This window comes from Sminthopsis crassicaudata, chromosome 1, assembly GCF_048593235.1.
Source record: "Sminthopsis crassicaudata isolate SCR6 chromosome 1, ASM4859323v1, whole genome shotgun sequence".
Classification (NCBI taxonomy): Eukaryota; Metazoa; Chordata; class Mammalia; order Dasyuromorphia; family Dasyuridae; genus Sminthopsis; species Sminthopsis crassicaudata.
Window position 1 is genome coordinate 6,169,381 of NC_133617.1, and position 19,537 is coordinate 6,188,917.

The window sequence follows — 19,537 nt, forward strand, 5'->3', positions numbered from 1 at the left end:
ATTAAAAAAGTAAATAGAACATTAGAAAAACTAGGTATGATAGACCTTTGGAGAAAACTGAATGGCAATAGAAAGGAATATACTTTCTTCTCAGCAGTTCATGGATCCTATAGAAAAATAGACCATATATTAGGACATAAAGATCTCAAAATTATATGTAGGAAGGCAGAAATAATAAATGCCTTCTTCTCAGATCACAATGCAATAAAAGCTACATTCAGTAAAAAGTTAGGGGTAAATAGACCAAAAAGTAATTGGAAACTGAATAATCTCATCTTAAAGAATGACTGGGTGAAAGAGCAAATTATAGAAACAATTAACAATTTCACCCAAGATAATGACAATGATGAGACATCATATCAAAATCTTTGGGATGCAGCTAAAGCAGTAATAAGGGGTAATTTTATATCTTTAGAGGCTTATTTGAAGAAAATAGAGAAAGAGAAGATTAACGAATTGGGCTTGCAACTTAAAAGGCTAGAAAAAGACCAAATTATAAACCCCCAACCAAAAATTAAACTTGAAATACAAAAATTAAAAGGAGAAATCAATAATATTGAAAGTAAAAAAAAAAACTATTGAATTAATAAATAAAACCAAGAGTTGGTTTTATGAAAAAGCCAATAAAATAGATAAACATTTGGTAAATTTGATCAAAAAAAAAAGAAAGAGGAAAATCAAATTGATAGTCTTACAAATGAAAAGGTGGATCTTTCCACCAATGAAGAGGAAATTAGCGAAATAATAAGGAGTTACTTTGCCCAACTTTATGCCAATAAATTTGATAACTTAAGTGAAATGGATGACTTCCTCCAAAAATATAGGCTCCGTAGATTAACAGAGGAGGAGATAAATTGCTTAAATAGTCCCATTTCAGAAAAAGAAATAGAACAAACTATTAATCAACTCCCCAGGAAAAAATCCCCAGGGCCAGATGGATTCACATGTGAATTCTACCAAACATTTAAAGAACAATTAGCCCCAATGCTATATAAACTATTTGAAAAAATAGGGGATGAAGGAGTCCTACCAAACTCCTTTTATGACACAGACATGGTACTGATACCTAAACCAGGTAGATCGAAAACTGAGAAAGAAAATTATAGACCAATCTCCTTAATGAATATTGATGCTAAAATCTTAAATAAGATATTAGCAAAAAGACTTCCGAAAATCATCCCCAGGATAATACACTATGATCAAGTAGGATTTATTCCAAGAATGCAGGGCTGGTTTAATATTAGGAAAACTATTAATATAATTGACCATATTAATAATCAAATTAATAAGAACCATATGATCATCTCAATAGATGCAGAAGAAGCATTTGACAAAATCCAACATCCATTCCTACTAAAAACTCTTGAGAGTATAGGAATAAAGGGACTATTCCTTACAATAATCAGGAGCATATATTTAAGACCTTCAGTAAGCATAATATGCAATAGAAATAAACTGTAACCTTTCCCAGTAAGATCAGGAGTGAAACAAGGTTTCCCACTATCACCATTACTATTCAATATAGTACTAGAAACGCTAGCCTCGGCAATAAGAGCCGAGAAAGAGATTCAAGGAATTAGAGTAGGAAATGAGGAAATCAAACTATCACTCTTTGCAGATGACAAGATTGTATACTTAGAGAACCCCAAAGACTCTGCTAAAAAGCTACTAGAAATAATTCAAAATTTCAGCAAAGTGGCAGGATACAAAATAAATCCACATAAATCCTTGGCATTTTTATATATCACTAACAAAATGCAACAGCAAGAGATACAAAGAGAAATTCCATTCCAAACAAAGGTTGAGAGTATAAAGTATTTGGGAATCCATCTACCAAAGAAAAGTCAGGAATTATATGAGAAAAATTAAAAAACACTTGACACAAAAATAAAATCAGATTTAAATAATTGGAAAGACATTCAGTGCTCTTGGATAGGCCGAGCGAATATAACAAAGTTGACAATACTCCCCAAACTAATCTATTTATTTAGTGCTATACCAATCAGACTCCCAAGAAACTATTTCAATGACCTAGAAAAAATAACAACAAAATTCACATGGAAGAATAAAAGGTCGAGAATTGCAAGGGAACTAATGAAAAAAAAAAAAAAACTCAGAGGAAGGTGGTCTAAGTGTACCTGATCTAAAGCTATACTATATAGCAGCAGTCACCAAAACCATTTGGTATTGGCTAAGAAATAGACCGGTAGATCAGTGGAACAGATTAGATACAAAGGACAAAAAAGGGTACATATATAGCAACCTAATCTTTGACAAACCCAAAGGTACCAACATTAGGGACAAAAATTCATTATTCGGAAAAAACTGTTGGGAAAACTGGAAATTAGTATGGCAGAAATTAGATATGGATCCACACTTAACACCATATACCAAGATAAGATCAAAATGGGTCCATGATTTAGGCATAAAGAGGGAGATAATAAATAGATTAGAGGAACAGAGGATAATCTGCCTCTCAGACTTGTGGAGGAGGAAGGAATTTATGACCAGAGGAGAACTAGAGATCATTATTGATCACAAAATAGAAGATTTTGATTACATCAAACTAAAAAGTTTCTGTACAAATAATACTAATGCAAACAAGATTAGAAGGGAAGTAACAAATTGGGAAAATATTTTTAAAAACAAAGGTTCTGACAAAGGTCTCATTTCCAAAATATATAGAGAACTGACCCTAATTTATAAGAAACCGAACCATTCTCCAATTGATAAATGGTCAAAGGATATGAACAGACAATTCTCAGAGGAAGAAATTGAAACTATATCCACTCACATGAAAGAGTGTTCCAAATCACTATTGATCAGAGAAATGCAAATTAAGACAACTCTGAGATACCACTACACACCTGTCAGATTGGCTAAGATGACAGGAACAAATAATGATAAATGTTGGAGGGGATGTGGGGAAATTGGTACACTAATGGTACACATTGCTGGTGGAGTTGCGAAAGAATCCAGCCATTCTAGAGAGCAATCTGGATTTATGCCCAACAAGTTATCAAACTGTGCATACCCTTTGACCCAGCAGCGCTACTACTGGGCTTATATCCCAAAGAAATACGAAAGAGCGGAAAGAGACATATATGTGCCAAAATGTTTGTGGCAGCTCTTTTTGTAGTAGCTAGTAATTGGAAGATGAATGGATGTCCATCAGTTGGAGAATGGTTGGGTAAATTGTGGTATATGAAGGTTATGGAATATTATTGCTTTGTAAGAAATGACCAGCAGGAGGAATACAGAGAGGCTTGGAGAGACTTAAATCAACTGATGCTGAGTGAAATGAGCAGAACCAGAAGATCACTGTACACTTCAACAACAATACTGTATGAGGATGTATTCTGATGGAAGTGGAAATCTTCAACATAAAGAAAAACCAACTCACTTCCAGTTGATCAATGATGGACAGAGGTAGCTACACCCAGAGAAGAAACACTGGGAAGTGAATGTAAATTGTTAGCACTAATATCTGTCTGCCAAGGTTACATATACCTTCGGAATCTAAAGTTTATTGTGCAACAAGAAAATGATATTCACACACATGTATTGTATCTAGACTATATTGTAACACATATAAAATGTATGGGATTGCCTGTCATCAGGGGGAGGGAATAGAGGGAGGGGGGGATAATTTGGAAAAATGAATACAAGGGATAATATTATAAAAAATATAAATAAAATAAAAAATTATAAATTAAAAAAAAAGAAAGCTGGGAAAAATATTAAATAAATAAATTAAAAAGTTAAAAATCCCTTTTTTTCTTTGGGGGTGATAGGAATAATTTTTCATTCCAATTAGTAAAACTCAACTGAATGAGAATGTGGGAAACCAGAGTGCAGAATTTAAATGGTGAGAAAGGGGGAAGAATGAGTGGGGGTCAGAGTTGGTAAACATTGATTAATCATCTACTTTGGGCCCAGCAATGGGAGGGGATACCAAGAATGGGCCAGTGCTGTCCATGGCCTGAAGGAGCTCCCGGTCTAAGGGGCTGACTCCATGCAGACAATCCCGCACAAATAAGTGATTTATTAGAAAAATGAGGAGTAATGATATTTTCTCTTGCTCTTGCTCCAAGTGAGTACCGAGAGAGAATGTAGGCAAAAGCATGCTGTCAAGGGTTCGCTTGTGCTCCGAAGGCCAGGTATCACTCTTGGTAGATCATAAACCCTGGGCTGCTGTATCTTTCCCACCCAGCATGTGTACCCCTTTGGTCATATGGTCATGTCTTCCTTCACAGACATTCGCAATGAGGAGAGACTAATGGTCCAGGGTCACGCTGTGCAAATTGCCCCCCTTGTAACTCCCAGTAATGTCAGCCATCTAAATGGAGACCAGGGAAAAAGCCATTACCGGACAAGGAAAAATTACTTTGAGGCACTCAGAGCTCTGAGGAAGCGGTTTGTGACTCCACCTGTCACTTCAAGAGTGCCTCTAGTTTTGGGGACCGCATCAATTGGGCCTCTGCCGGACATCAGCACAAACAGGAAGGCCCTGCCTCAACATTCACCACCTGATCCTGTTCGGAAAGACCCTGGGGCGCTTTCGGAGGAGGAAGCTCCCAGTCCTCTCCCCAGGGGGTCCCTCTGCTTGCCCTGGGCCCCAGGAGCTCTGGAGAAGGGTGGGCAGCGTGGAGGGCCCGGACTATTTCATGTCAAACCCCGAGGGATGACGTGCCCGCTCGGTGCCAGACTCACTGGCCCGTGTCTTAGTGAGCCCCAGGAGGTCACCCAGGGGCCTAACCTTATCCTTAGAATAAAGGGCACCGCATCCAACAACCAGAGCCCAGTGCTAGCACCGGCTATCCCACCCGCTGTGAAAGCCTGATTCCCACGAGGTGCACCCATTCTCATTACTGGTACCACTGCAGAGTCCCTCAGCCACTGCCCCACCTCTGCCACGGGGAGGGCGGGCTCCCCGCTGCCCCCTTCCCTTTTCCCCTCCCCACCCTGTCCAGCCCAAGTCCCAGATTCCTTTGCACCCTCGGTGATGCTCCTGTGACCCTTAGTGGCTTTCCTGTAATCCTCAGTGGCATCCAGTCATGCGCATCCCATGACCAGACGTGGCATCCTGAGACTGCATCCGTTACCGCCATCCTGTGACCCAAGGTGGCATCCTGTGACCCGAGCGGGCATCCCGTGACCCAAGGGGGCATCCTGTTACTGACATCCTGTGACCCTTAGTGGCTTTCCTGTAATCCTCAGTGCCATCCAGTGACCCGAGGTGGCATCCCGTGACCAGATGTGGCATCCTGAGACCCAAGCTGCCATCCTGTTACCACCATTCTGTGACCCAAAGTGGCATCCCGTGAGCCGAGCGGGCATCCCGTGACCCAAGGTGGCATCCCGTGACCCAAGGTGGCATCCTGTGACCCGAGGGGGCAACCCTTGACCTGAGGCTGTTTATCAGAATAGATTCATGACCTAGATATTAAGGGAGACATTATAAGAAAAGTAAAAGAAAATACACATTGTCTATCAGCCTTATGGATAGGAGGAGAATTTTTAATTAAAAGAGACCATTGTTTTTGTGTATACCCTTTATACCAGAAAATCCACCAGTAAGTCTGTTTCTCAAGGTGATTAGGGAAAAAGGAAAAAAAACCCTACAAATTCTAAAATATATATAGGAACTTTTGATGACAAAGAACTGGAAACTAAGAGGCTGCCCTTCAAATAGCGAATGACTAAACAAATTGTAGTTTAGGTTTCTGCAGGAATACTACTGTAGTATAAGAAACACAGAGCTCGTATGGTTTTTACAAATATTTATAAATCTGCTCCATCTGTTCTCCGGATCTTGAAGGGTGGAGAGAGAAGAGAAGTTAGCAGAAATAGGGCAAAAAGAGAGGTTGAGGAGGATGAAAATAATGAGTAAAAATAAGATGGATGGAAATGAACAAATAGTCATAACTGTCAGTAAGATTGGGATGTTGATAACTATTCTGTGGTACAAAAGAGCTAGAAACTGCAGGAACCCCCATCATTTGGGGTATAGAGTTACTATGCTATAAGAAAGGATGAGCTCAATGATCTTCAAAAGGCATGTTAAGACTTGCATGAAGTAGTGGAAAGCAAAGTAAGCAGAACCAAGAGAACATTTTACACAGTAACAGCAATATGGTTTTGAGAAAGACGAAGCAACAAATAATTTCATAAACATGCAAATTAAAAGCAAGGCATATGAAAGGTACTAACAGCATATGAAGAACAGATGAAATAGAATGTATAGAATAATTTTATACTCACATATATATACACACACATATATTTAATAGTCACCTTTGGGAGGAGGAGAAAGAAAAAGAAAAGAAATTCACATGATAATTTTGTATTTGGAGGAAATAAGAAGTTGTATATAATAGATTTATTGTACTTTTATGGAAATGCCTGTTTTCTTTGTGAATTAAAAAAATTAAAAAAAATCTTTGTCAAATGTTGGTCAAATAAAAAAAAACAGCTTAGAATTTAAAATGTGACAAAAATAAATTAAACTAAAAAAGAAATATTGTGTAAGAAACTTTGAAATTAACAATTTCAAAGTACCTGGGGGGACATTTCTATGTATGGATATAGAGGGCATCTAGTTATAGAGCATAATTAGAAAATAATTTGTATCATTAATATATTAATCATTACAGTTACATTCAATTATTCATTTAGAAGAAATGCAACTTTAATTATAATTAACAACATTGCTGAGAAAATTAGTTGACTTTAGAAATCTGTTCAATATAATGACAAGAAATATAATGGCAAAGAACTGAGGATAAGGTATTCTACACACCTGCTTCCCAAGAGATGATGAACTCAGAATGCAGTAAGAGACATACATTTTTAGATGTGCCAATTAAGAATAAATTTTGATGATCGATACAAACACGTATGTAATGAGGGCATTATTTTTCCAGCATTTTAAAAATTGCTTGTTGGTTTCTGATGTAGTAGGAGTGACAAATAAAGGAAAAATATGTTTAAGTGTATGGGAAGGTGAACCAAACTGAGAAAATTAGGAATGTAAATATAAAATATATCCATTTCTTTTTAAGAGAAAAATGTGGATAAATTATCTAGTTCGTTTATACTGAACAAGGGACATATAATACATTCTTAACAAGTTATTATCCATGCTGATACTTAGCCATTTAATGGAGAAAACCTACTTTCTGCCAAAGGAAAACGTTTGAAAGTGTGTAAATCCACTTTTTTTGTTACACGGAAAGAATTGGATTCCGAAGGTATAAGTACCCTGGGTAGATAGACAGTAGTGCTAACAATTTAGATTCACTTCCCACTGTTCTTTCTGTGGGTGTACTTGTTTCTGTCCATCATTGATCAGCTGAAAGTGAGTTGGATCTTCTTTATGTTGAAGATCTCCACTTCCATGAGAATACCTCTTCATACAGCATTGTTGTTGAAGTGTACAGCGATCTTCTGGTTCTGCGCATTTCACTCAGCATCACTTGATGTAAGTCTCTCCAAGCCTCTCTGGTCATCCTGCTGGTCATTTCTTACAGAGCAATAATTTTCCATAAGCTTCATATACCATAATTTCCCCAACCATTCTCCAATTGATGGACATCCATTCATCTTCTAGTTTCTAGCCACTACAAAAAGAAATGCTACAAACATTTTGGTACTTACAGGTCCCTTTCCCCTCCTCAGTATTCCTTTGGGATGTAAGCCCAGGAGTAGCACTGCTGGATCAAAGGGTATGCACAGTTTGATGACTTATGGGGAATAGTTCCAGATTGCTCTCCAGAATGGCCGGATTCTTTCACAGCTCCACCAACAATGCATCAGTGTCTCAGTTTTCCCACATCCCCTCCAGCATTCCTCATTGTTTGTTCCTGTCATCTCAGCCAACCTGGCAGGGGTGTAGTGGTATCTCAGAGTTGTCTTAATTTGCATTTCTCTGATCAGTAGTGATTTGGAATACTCTTTCATATGAGTGGATATAGTTTCAATTTCATCATCTGAGAATTGTCTGTTCATATCCTTTAACCATTTATCCATTGGAGAATGGTTTGATTTCTTATAAATTAGCGTCAGTTCTCTATATAATTTGGAAATGAGGCCTTTGTCAGAACCTTTAACTGTAAAAATATTTTCCCAATTTGTTACTTCCCTTCTGATCTTGTTTGCATTAGTTTTGTTTGTACAGGAACTTTTTAGTTTGGTGTAATCCAAATCTTCTATTTTGTGATCAATAACGATCTCCAGTTCTCCTCTGGTCATAAATTCCTTCCTCCTCCACAGGTCTGAGAGGTAGACTATTCTCTGTTCTTCTAATCTATTTATGATCTCATTCTTTATGCCTAAAGCATGGACCCATTTTGATCTCATCTTGGTATAGGGTGTTAAGTGTGGATCCATATCTAATTTCTGCCATACCAATTTCCAGTTTTCCCAACAGTTTTTTTCAAATAATGAATTTTTATCCCAAATGTTGGGGTCTTTGAGGTTGTCAAACAGTAGATTGCTATAGTTGTTCCCTTTTTTGTCCTTTGTAGCTTATCTGTTCCACTGATCGACTGGTCTATTTCTGAGCCAATACCAAATGGTTTTGGTGACTGCTGCTATATAATATAGCTTGAGGTCAGGTACACCTAGGCCAACTTCATCTGCCTTTTTTTTTTTTTTCTTTAATTCCCTTGAAATTGTCGACCAAAATGTATTCTTCCATATGAATTTTGTTATTTTTTCTAGATCATTAAAATAGTTTCTTGGGAGTCTGATTGGTATAGCACTAAATAAATAGATTAGTTTGGGGACTCTTGTCACCTTTATTATAATCGTTCGGCCTATCCAAGAGCCCTTAATATGCAATAACATGCAATAGCAAGTTGTGTAGGTGGTCCCACGTGCGCAGTATATACTTAGCTCATGTCCAGTGTTTTCACATAAGGGTATAAGGGTTTAAAAAGGGGGAAGTCTTTGAAATAATTGGACTCCATTTTTCCACCATCCTCAGGAGTCCCGCCTCATCACTTCTCCACCAGGAAAGGATGTTTTAATCACCCTGGTATGGGGTCTCTAGAAAGCAGGACATAACAAAGGAACCCACCATTTCTCAAGAAAAATGATTGCACTTCAGCTAACCGTACAGATTACAAAATTTGTCCTCATATCAACTTGTCCCTTATAGCTTCTATCCATTGTTTATGATCCTGCCTTCTCAGGCCAAACAGAAGAAGTCGAATCCATTTTCCTTTTAACAGCATTTGAAATATTGAGCAGTTATTTTGATACACATGTCAACAGCCTGGTCTTTTCCAGGTCAAATATTGGCAGTTCCTTCAGGCTTCTCCATCCTGAGGGCTTTCTTCTGGAAATTCTCAAGCTGCTCAGTAACCTCCTCCATGGTGGCACTAAGAACTAAATAACTGTATAGACACAGTCTGATCAAGTCCCAGGACAGAAAAATCTCCTTATTCTGAGAAGCTAATCCAATTTTAATACAGAAGTGTAATATTCTCTCTAAAAGGTAATGTTCTCTGTTGAGGTTTTCTTGGGGTCTCTGGCAGCAGCCTTCCTTCAGTTCAGTAATCACCACACGAGTAGCCAGGAGTTAAAGTCCAAATCCTCTGTTATCTCTTTCAAAGTCTTGTCTCCTTTCCTGTGGCCCAGTTAGCTTTGTTATAGTCGAGATCCTTTATGCTCTCCCTCCTAGTGCTGGGCATCTTTCCGGATAGCCTTCTGCAGCCTTGGTTTCAGTGGAGAAGTGAAGGACGAGAGCCTGCCACCAGTGTGGTGTGAGATGGGATGAATCTGTCTGAGCCCAAGGGCTTATGCTCCAACCTCCAACCTCCAGCCACCACAAAGGTTTGGAAGATGGAATGAATCTGTCTCAGCCTCCAAGAGCTTCTAGTGCGTCTCTCCTATCTAGCCCTGAGAGCTTCTCCTTATATGCCCCACACTGAGTATATTCCAATCATTATATCACTAGGAAACCATTATTTGTTGTAGTATTAAATCAGTGCTAAACTAGATTTAACCATTGTCTCCTCAGTTCCTCTTAGTACCTTGTTTCAGTTCAGAGTTCAGTTTAGATTTTTTGATGATCACCTTATAGTGCTGACTCATTGAGTATAGTTCACTCGATCTCCAATATCTTTTGTTCAGATAAAATGTATTCTAAAACAAACCCAAACATCATGTAATGTTAAAAAAATGTTTTAAGGATGCCTTTTGTCAAAAGGTTTCTCAGCATTACCTATATTGAACCCTGACTTTAACTCCCAAAACATCACATCCAAATAGACATAATATTCCATGTTGGATCCCACCACTCCTTTGCTCGAAGAAAGGAGCTTTATTTCAATATCTCTTCCCTAGGATTTTTACTGGCTCTCCCATTCTCCAGGACCAGTATCTTTTTAGTGATCTTTTCATTCAAGACAAACATTAAAGTTGACTAAAGAGAATCCCCAGAGAGTGGGAGCTTGGCTACTTGGTGATTGTCCTTCCCTGTTGAAGAGCAACAAAATGACATTACTATGTTAGAGTGGAGTTCCAAGGTGTGGGACTGTGGCTGATCAGACCAATATGAGCTCAGATCGCTCTGCCATAGGTCAGACACAAATAGCCCCTATATACATTTGGAATGGCCACTCAAATTTTGGACAACTTCAGTTCCTTTTAGGTTAATTCAATTCTGCTTTTTTCATAAAACACTTTCTCTGATGAGGGCACACCATGCTGGGTGGTCCTGAGACAGGCTCTCTCCTGTCATATAATCAGTTCTACTAACTTGAGAACGTCCTTGTATTGCTTTTTATGACCACATTGTGGGCTCTTGTCCTATGTGATTTCTCCATAAGATAACTTTTTTGGTAAGTGGACATTCGGCAGTTGAACAATGTGGACAGCCCAACGGGGAATGATGGGAAGGTTAATTCAAGAAAGGACCCCAGCTTCTGGTTATCTATCTTCTTCTGCCAGGTCTTCAGTTTCCTGGCATGGAACTGAAAGCCTATCCATGTTTCAAAGGCCTACAACAACAAGGTCAACACAACCTTAGGTTCAGTGTGTGGTCAGTCTGATACCTCTCATTCTCCCATACGTCCCTTCAGCGTCGCCCAAACATTGAGCTAGCTTTGGCAATGTGTGTGTCAAACTCATTATTAATGTGGACATCCCTGGAAAGGAGACTGCCAAACTAAGAGAAATTGTCCACAGCATTCACAACTCACCATTCACTGGAACTGATGGAATCCACTTATGGTGCTTGGTGATGGAGAACCTGTTTTCTTGGTTTTCTTAATTGTCAGGCCAAAATCAGTACAATCGATCCGTACTTTGTTGCATCTCAGCTCCAAAACTGCATTTCGCCCAATCGCCTGCAAACAAAAAGTCCTGTATCAATATGTTAGGATTCTTACAAGGTACTAAGACAGTGCAATTGATAGAGACTATAATGATCTAATTTAGCATGGTTCAGTATGATTGATCTGATCCTACAAGGAGATGTTATGGGCCAGAACTAGAGACAAGGTGCTAAGTGGAATTGAGGAGATTGTGGTTAAATCTAGTTGAACATTGATTTAATCCTACAACGAATAATGGTTTCCTAGTGATATAATGATGGGTTTGTACTCAGTGTAGGGCATATAAGCCAGAAGCTTTCAGCACCAGAAGGACAAGCCCAGTAAAGGACAAGCCCACTCTTGGAGGCAGAGACAGAGTTATTCCATTTTCCACCTTTGTGCTGGCTGGAAGCTGAGGTACAAACCTTTGGATGCGGAGACAGTTGGAGGGAGCTAGAGGCAGAAGCTGGCAGAGGCAAAGGACTAGATGCAAGATCCAGAAGGCCTCCAGAAAACTAGCCAAGCCCCAAGTGAAGGAAATAAGATTTTGACGGAAACAAAGGATTTGGACATTAATCCCTGGCTGAACTTGGGGGGATTATACTCCACTGAAACTAAGGCTTCTCCCAGAAGCCCCCCCAGGAAACCTGCTCCCAGAGAAAATTGTATTTTAGAGAAGAATATGACACCAATACTCCCTCCACTTTAGTTTTGGCTGGTAGCCTTTTCAAGGTGAAGAATTTGCCATCAGTGTGGAAGCTGATTTTAATGTTTGTCATCATACAGGCTATTTGACAACATGGCTAAAATCTGGCTAAAAGACATGGGAGCATGGACATGGTCTTTCCCTCGATTGGTGACTGGGAAAGCTTGGGAGCTGTGTCCATTACCCAGTACCCGGGCAAGCATGCCATCACGAAATCTAAGTAGTATACTAATGATCTCTTGGCAAGCAAATATTTTTTTTTAATTGGTAAAATGTTTTCTTTAATTTTATTCATTAAATTCTTTTTAAAAAAATTATTAATAGATTTAATTTACCAGATATATGCATGGCTAATTTTACAACATTGACAATTGCCAAACCTTTTGTTCTAATTTTTCCTCTCCTTCCATCCCCCCAGATGGCAGGTTGACCAATCAATGTCCAACATATTAAAGTACAAATTAAATACAATATATGTATACATGTCCAAACAGTTGTTTTGCTGTACAAAAAGAATCAGACTTTGAAATAGTGTACATTTGGCTTGTGAAGGAAATCCAAAATGCAGGCGGACAAAAATAGAGGGATTGGAAATTCTTTGTACTGGTTCATAGTCATCTCCCAGAGTTCTTTGCCTGGGTGTGGCTGGTTCAGTTCATTACTAATCTACTGCAACTGATTTGGTTCATTTCATTGTTGAAAATGGCCACATCCATCAGAATTGATCATCATCCAGTATTGTTGTTGAAGTACACAACGATCTCCTGGTCCTACTCATTTCACTCAGCATCAGTTGAGGGAAGTGTCTCCAGGCCTTTCTGAAATCATGCTGCTGGTCATTTCTTACAGAGCAATAATATTCCATAACTTTCATACACCACAATTTAGCCAACCATTCTCCAAACGATGGGCATCCATTCATTTTGCAGTTTCTAGCCACTCCAAAAAGGGCTGCCACAAACATTTTGGCACCCACAGGCCCCTTTCCCCTCTTCAGTATTCCTTTGGGAAATCAGCCCAGTAGTAGCACTTCTGGATCAAAGGGTATGCCCAGTTTGATGACTTTGGGGACACAGTTCCAGATTGCTCTCCACTATGGCTGGATTCTTTCACAACTGCACCAACAATGCATCAGTGTCCCAGTTTTCCCACATCCCCTCCAACATTCATCATTATCTTTTCCTGTCATCTTAGCCAATCTGACAGGGGTATAGTGGTATCTCAGAGTTGTGTTAATTTGCATTTCTCTGATCAGTAGTGATCACCCTTTCATATGAGTGGATATAGTTTCAATTTCATCATCTGAGAATTGTCTGTTCATATCCTTTGACCATTTCTCAATTGGAGAATGGTTTGATTTCTTATCAATTTCTGTTCTTCTTTTTAATCAGATTAGCTAAGTGTTCCCCAATGTCACTAGTGTTTTTAAAAAAATGTTAGTCTTGGCGGGGGGGGGGGGGTGGCAAAGCCAAGATGGTGGAGAAGATACACACGATTCTGTGAGCTCCCTTCTTCCCTCATTACCAATTAGTTAAATCAGCCTCAAAAATAGCGCTGGACTGATAGAAACCACAAGGACTGGAAGCTCGACTTACCAGCTAAAGAGAATCTGGAGTTCCAACAGAAAAGGTCGGTTCCCAGGGGAGGAAGAAGAATGGTCAGCACAGACGGTTGGGTGCTGGCGATAGCGCTGGGGAGAGCTCTGGGATCAGAGAAGCCACTGAGATAGAAGAATCTGGCACAGGCTGTTAGCTCTTCTCTGCTTATAAAACAGCAGCTCAGAAGAGAAATCAAGCCACTTTAAAATATGAAGCCAGATACTAGAACCACCCCAATCTGAAAGTGACTCAATAGATCTGGGCTCTGTGGGTGTAGCCGACTTCGGCTGTCCGGTCTTTCACCTGGGGGTAGTTAAGAGATTGAAAAGCGGGCGGACACGGCCCAAGGTAACACACAGTGCCTGGCTCGGCTGGAGGCTGTGGAGCTCAGCCCCAGAAGTCCCAGGGAAGCGGAACCTTTGAACTAGGGACTGGGGTTTCAGGGCAGACACTTCCAGTTTGAGTGCAGGGGCTTTTCACAAAGTCACCTGCTGCTGACATCCACGCCCCACAGGATGCATAGCCCTGGCTTTGTGTCACACTTTACTGTTCACTCTTAAACCTCAGGGAAGTCGCTAGGACACACAGTGCCCTCACAGCACTGCCATGCTAATCACCTCTGAGGCACTTCCAGGGAGGGGGTGGGGAACTCTCTCCCAGAGCTCTCTCTTAGTTCAGGTGCAGGGGCCGCTGCATCCATCCAGTCTGGGAGGAATCTGGTAAAGAAATAAATAAATAATTTCCTACCCCACGGACAGACCCCAAAAGATTTTTTAATCATAAGTAAGAAGCCAAAAAGAACCATTGACTCATTCTACACAGAGAAAGAGAGGGTATCCATCCCCAAGGAAGTTAACAGCAGAGAGTCAGCAGACAACAGCCTAGAGGGGAATGATGCCTGCCCCCCATCACATAACTCTCTCCTAGAAGAAACTCTTAAAAAATTAAGAGAGTTTGAAGAAAAATGGGGAAAGGAAAGAGAAGCTATGAAATTGGAGTTGGAAAAAATAAAGAATTCACAGCAGATGCAGGGAAACAAAATTTGTGAATTAGAAAACGTCAAAAAAATCACAGGAAAGTAGGATTTCTGAATTGGAAAAGGTAACAAAGTCTCAAGAAAATAGGATTTCTGAATTGGAAAAAGAAAATAATTCTCTAAAAAAAATTAGGGAAATGGAAAAAAATTCAATAGAGCAAAATAATTATTTAAAAACGAAATTGGGCATTTACAAAAACAACTAAAAACTGTGAATGAAGAAAATAACTCCTTAAAATTCAGGATGGAACAAATAGAAATGAATGATTCATTGAGAACCCAAGAATCAGTCAAACAAAACAAACAAAAAATGAAAAGCTGGAGAATAACTTCAAATACTTACTGGGAAAATCTATAGACCTGGAAAATAGATCTAGGAGAGATAATCTGCGGATCATTGGACTTCCAGAAAACTATGACCAAAAAAAGAGCTTAGATTCTATTTTACAGGAAATCATCAAAGAGAACTGTCCAGAGATAATAGAAACAGAAGGGAAAATAGACGTAGAAAGAATTCATCGAATTCCTTCTGAAATAGATCCTGAAAATAATAACACTACAGAATATTGTGGCTAAGATGCAGAATTACCACACAAAGGAGAAAATCTTGCAAGCAGCTAGAAAAAAAAACAATTTAAATACCAAGGTGCCACAATAAGGGGGAGAAATAATGTGTGAATCTTACTCTCATCAGAAGAGGCTCAAAGAGTAAATAATTGACATATTAGTTTTTCAGAGAATTCTCTCTCACCTCATTAAAAGGGGGGAGAGGAAAAGGGAAAAGGAAAAGGAAAATAAGGGAAGGGACGTGGAGGGAAGGGGGAGGGATACAAAAAAAAAAAGGGAGGGCTGCGCGTCACAAGGGGGGGTCTATAAATTGAATATTGGGGAAGGGGTTCAGGGGGGTCAAGGGAAAAAGCATAATCTGGGGATAATATGATGGCAGGAAATACAGAATTAGTAATTTTAACTGTAAATGTGAATGGGATGAACGCTCCCATCAAATGGAGACAGATAGCAGACTGCATCAAAAATCAGAACCCTACAATATGTTGTTTACAGGAAACACACTTAAAGCAGGGAGATACATACAGAGTAAAGGTAAAAGGTTGGAGCAGAATCTATGATGCTTCAGGCAAAGCCAAAAAAGCAGGGGTAGCTATCCTTATCTCAGATCAAGCAAAAGCAGAAGTTGATCTAGTTAAAAGAGATAAGGAAGGAAACTATATCCTGCTGAAAGGTAGCATAAATAATGAAGCCAAATCAATACTAAACATATATGCACGACGTGGTAGAGCATCTAACTTTCTAAAGGAAAAGTTAAGAGAATTTCAAGAAGAAATAGACAGTAAAACTATAATAGTGGGAGATCTCAATCTTTCACTCTCAGATTTAGACAAATCAAACCACAAAACAAATAAGAAAGAAACTTAAAAAGTAAATAGAACAGTAGAAAAACTAGGTATGATAGACCTTTGGAGAAAACTGAATGGCAATAGAAAGGAATACTTTCTTCTCAGCAGTTCATGGATCCTATACAAAAATTGACCGTATAGTAGGGCATAAAGATCTCAAAATTAAATGTAGGAAGGCAGAAATAATAAATGCCTTCTTCTCAGATCACAATGCAATAAAAGCTACATTCAGTAAGACGTTAGGGGTAAATAGACCAAAAAGTAATTGGAAACTGAATAATCTCATCTTAAAGAATGACTGGGTGAAATTGCAAATTACAGAACCAATTAATAATTTCACCCAAAATAATGGCAATGATGGAGACATCATACCAAAATCTGTAGGATACAGCTAAAGTGGTAATAAGGGGGAATTTTATATCTTTAGAGGCTTATTTGAAGAAAATAGAGAATGAGAAGATTAACGAATTGGGCCTGCAACTTAAAAAGCTAGAAAAAGACCAAATTAAAAACCCCCAACCAAAAATTAAACTTGAAATACAAAAATTAAAAGGAGAAATCAATAATATTGAAAGTAAAAAAACTATTGAATTTATAAATAAAACCAAGAGTTGGTTTTATGAAAATGCCAATAAAATAGATAAACCTTTGGTAAATCTGATCAGAAAAAAAGAAAGAGGAAAGTTAAATTGTCTTACAAATGAAAAGGGGGATCTTTCCACCAATGAAAAGGAAATTAGAGAAATAATAAGGAATTACTTTGCCCAACTTTATGCCAATAAATTTGATAACTTAAGTGAAATGGATGACTTCCTCCAAAAATATAGGCTTCTTAGATTAACAGAGGAGGAGATAAATTGCTTTAATAGTCCCATTTCAGAAAAAGAAATAGAACAAACTATTACTCAACTCCCCAGGAAAAAATCCCCAGGGCCAGATGGATTCACATGTGAATTCTACCAAACATTTAAAGAGCAATTAGCCCCAATGCTAGAGAAACTATTTGAAAAAATAGGGGATGAAGGAGTCCTACCAAACTCCTTTTATGACACAGACATGGTACTAATACCTAAACCAGGTAGATCAAAAACTGAGAAAGAAAATTATAGACCAATCTCCTTAATGAATATTGATGCTAAAATCTTTTTTTAAATTTTTTTATTATATATATATATATATATATATATATATATATATATTTTTTTTATAATATTATCCCTTGTATTCATTTTTCCAAATTACCCCCCTCCCTCTATTCCCTCCCCCCGATGACAGGCAATCCCATACATTTTACATGTCTTACAATATAGTCTAGGTACAATACATGTGTGTGAATATCATTTTCTTGTTGCACAATAAACATTAGAATCCGAAGGTACATGCAACCTGGGCAGACAGATATTAGTGCTAACAATTTACATTGACTTCCCAGTGTTTCTTCTCTGGGTGTAGCTACCTCTGTCCATCATTGATCAACTGGAAGTGAGTTGGATCTTCTTTATGTTGAAGATTTCCACTTCCATCAGAATACATCCTCATACAGTATTGTTGTTGAAGTGTACAGTGATCTTCTGGTTCTGCTCATTTCACTCAGCATCAGTTGATTTAAGTCTCTCCAGGCCTCTCTGTATTCCTCCTGCTGGTCATTTCTTACAGAGCAATAATATTCCATAACCTTCATATACCACAATTTACCCAACCATTCTCCAACTGATGGACATTCATTCATCTTCCAATTACTAGCTACTACAAAAAGAGCTGCCACAAACATTTTGGCACATATATGTCTCTTTCCGCTCTTTCGTATTTCTTTGGGATATAAGCCCAGTAGTAGCGCTGCTGGGTCAAAGGGTATGCACAGTTTGATAACTTGTTGGGCATAAATCCAGATTGCTCTCTAGAATGGCTGGATTCTTTCGCAACTCCACCAGCAATGTGTACCATTAGTGTACCAATTTCCCCACATCCCCTCCAACATTTATCATTATTTGTTCCTGTCATCTTAGCCAATCTGACAGGTGTGTAGTGGTATCTCAGAGTGGTCTTAATTTGCATTTCTCTGATCAGTAGTGATTTGGAACACTCTTTCATGTGAGTGGATATAGTTTCAATTTCTTCCTCTGAGAATTGTCTGTTCATATCCTTTGACCATTTATCAATTGGAGAATGGTTCGGTTTCTAATAAATTAGGGTCAGTTCTCTATATATTTTGGAAATGAGACCTTTGTCAGAACCTTTGTTTTTAAAAATATTTTCCCAATTTGTTACTTCCCTTCTGATCTTGTTTGCATTAATTTTGTTTGTACAGGAACTTTTTAGTTTGGTGTAATCCAAATCTTCTATTTTGTGATCAATAACGATCTCCAGTTCTCCTCTGGTCATAAATTCCTTCCTCCTCCACAAGTCTGAGAGGTAGATTATCCTTTGTTCCTCTAATCTATTTATTATCTCCCTCTTTATGCCTAAATCATGGACCCATTTTGATCTTATCTTGGTATATGGTGTTAAGTGTGGATCCATATCTAATTTCTGCCATACTAATTTCCAGTTTTCCCAACAGTTTTTTCCGAATAATGAATTTTTGTCCCTAATGTTGGTACCTTTGGGTTTGTCAAAGATTAGGTTGCTATATATGTACCCTTTTTTGTCCTTTGTATCTAATCTGTTCCACTGATCTACCGGTCTATTTCTTAGCCAATACCAAATGGTTTTGGTGACTGCTGCTATATAGTATAGCTTTAGATCAGGTACACTTAGACCACCTTCCTCTGAGTTTTTTTTTTTTTTTTTTCATTAGTTCCCTTGCAATTCTCGACCTTTTATTCTTCCATATGAATTTTGTTGTTATTTTTTCTAGGTCATTGAAATAGTTTCTTGGGAGTCTGATTGGTATAGCACTAAATAAATAGATTAGTTTGGGGAGTATTGTCAACTTTGTTATATTCGCTCGGCCTATCCAAGAGCACTGAATGTCTTTCCAATTATTTAAATCTGATTTTATTTTTGTGGCAAGTGTTTTTTAATTTTTCTCATATAATTCCTGACTTTTCTTTGGTAGATGGATTCCCAAATACTTTATACTCTCAACCTTTGTTTGGAATGGAATTTCTCTTTGGATCTATTGCTGTTGCATTTTGTTAGTGATATATAAAAATGCCGAGGATTTATGTGGATTTATTTTGTATCCTGCCACTTTGCTGAAATTTTGAATTATTTCTAGTAGCTTTTTAGCAGAGTCTTTGGGGTTCTTTAAGTATACCATCATGTCATCTGCAAAAAGTGATAGTTTAATTTCCTCATTTCCTACTCTAATTCCTTGAATCTCTTTCTCGGCTCTTATTGCCGAGGCTAGAGTTTCTAGTACTATATTGAATAGTAATGGTGATAGTGGGAAACCTTGTTTCACTCAAGATCTTACTGGGAAAGGTTGCAGTTTATTTCTATTGCATATTATGCTT

At 38.3% G+C, this 19,537-nt stretch overlaps 1 pseudogene; it reads right to left on the reverse strand.

The window, feature by feature from the left end:
• LOC141551065 (pre-mRNA cleavage complex 2 protein Pcf11 pseudogene) overlaps nucleotides 1–19,537 on the reverse strand; it is a 40,757-nt pseudogene that overhangs the window by 8,892 nt on the left and 12,328 nt on the right.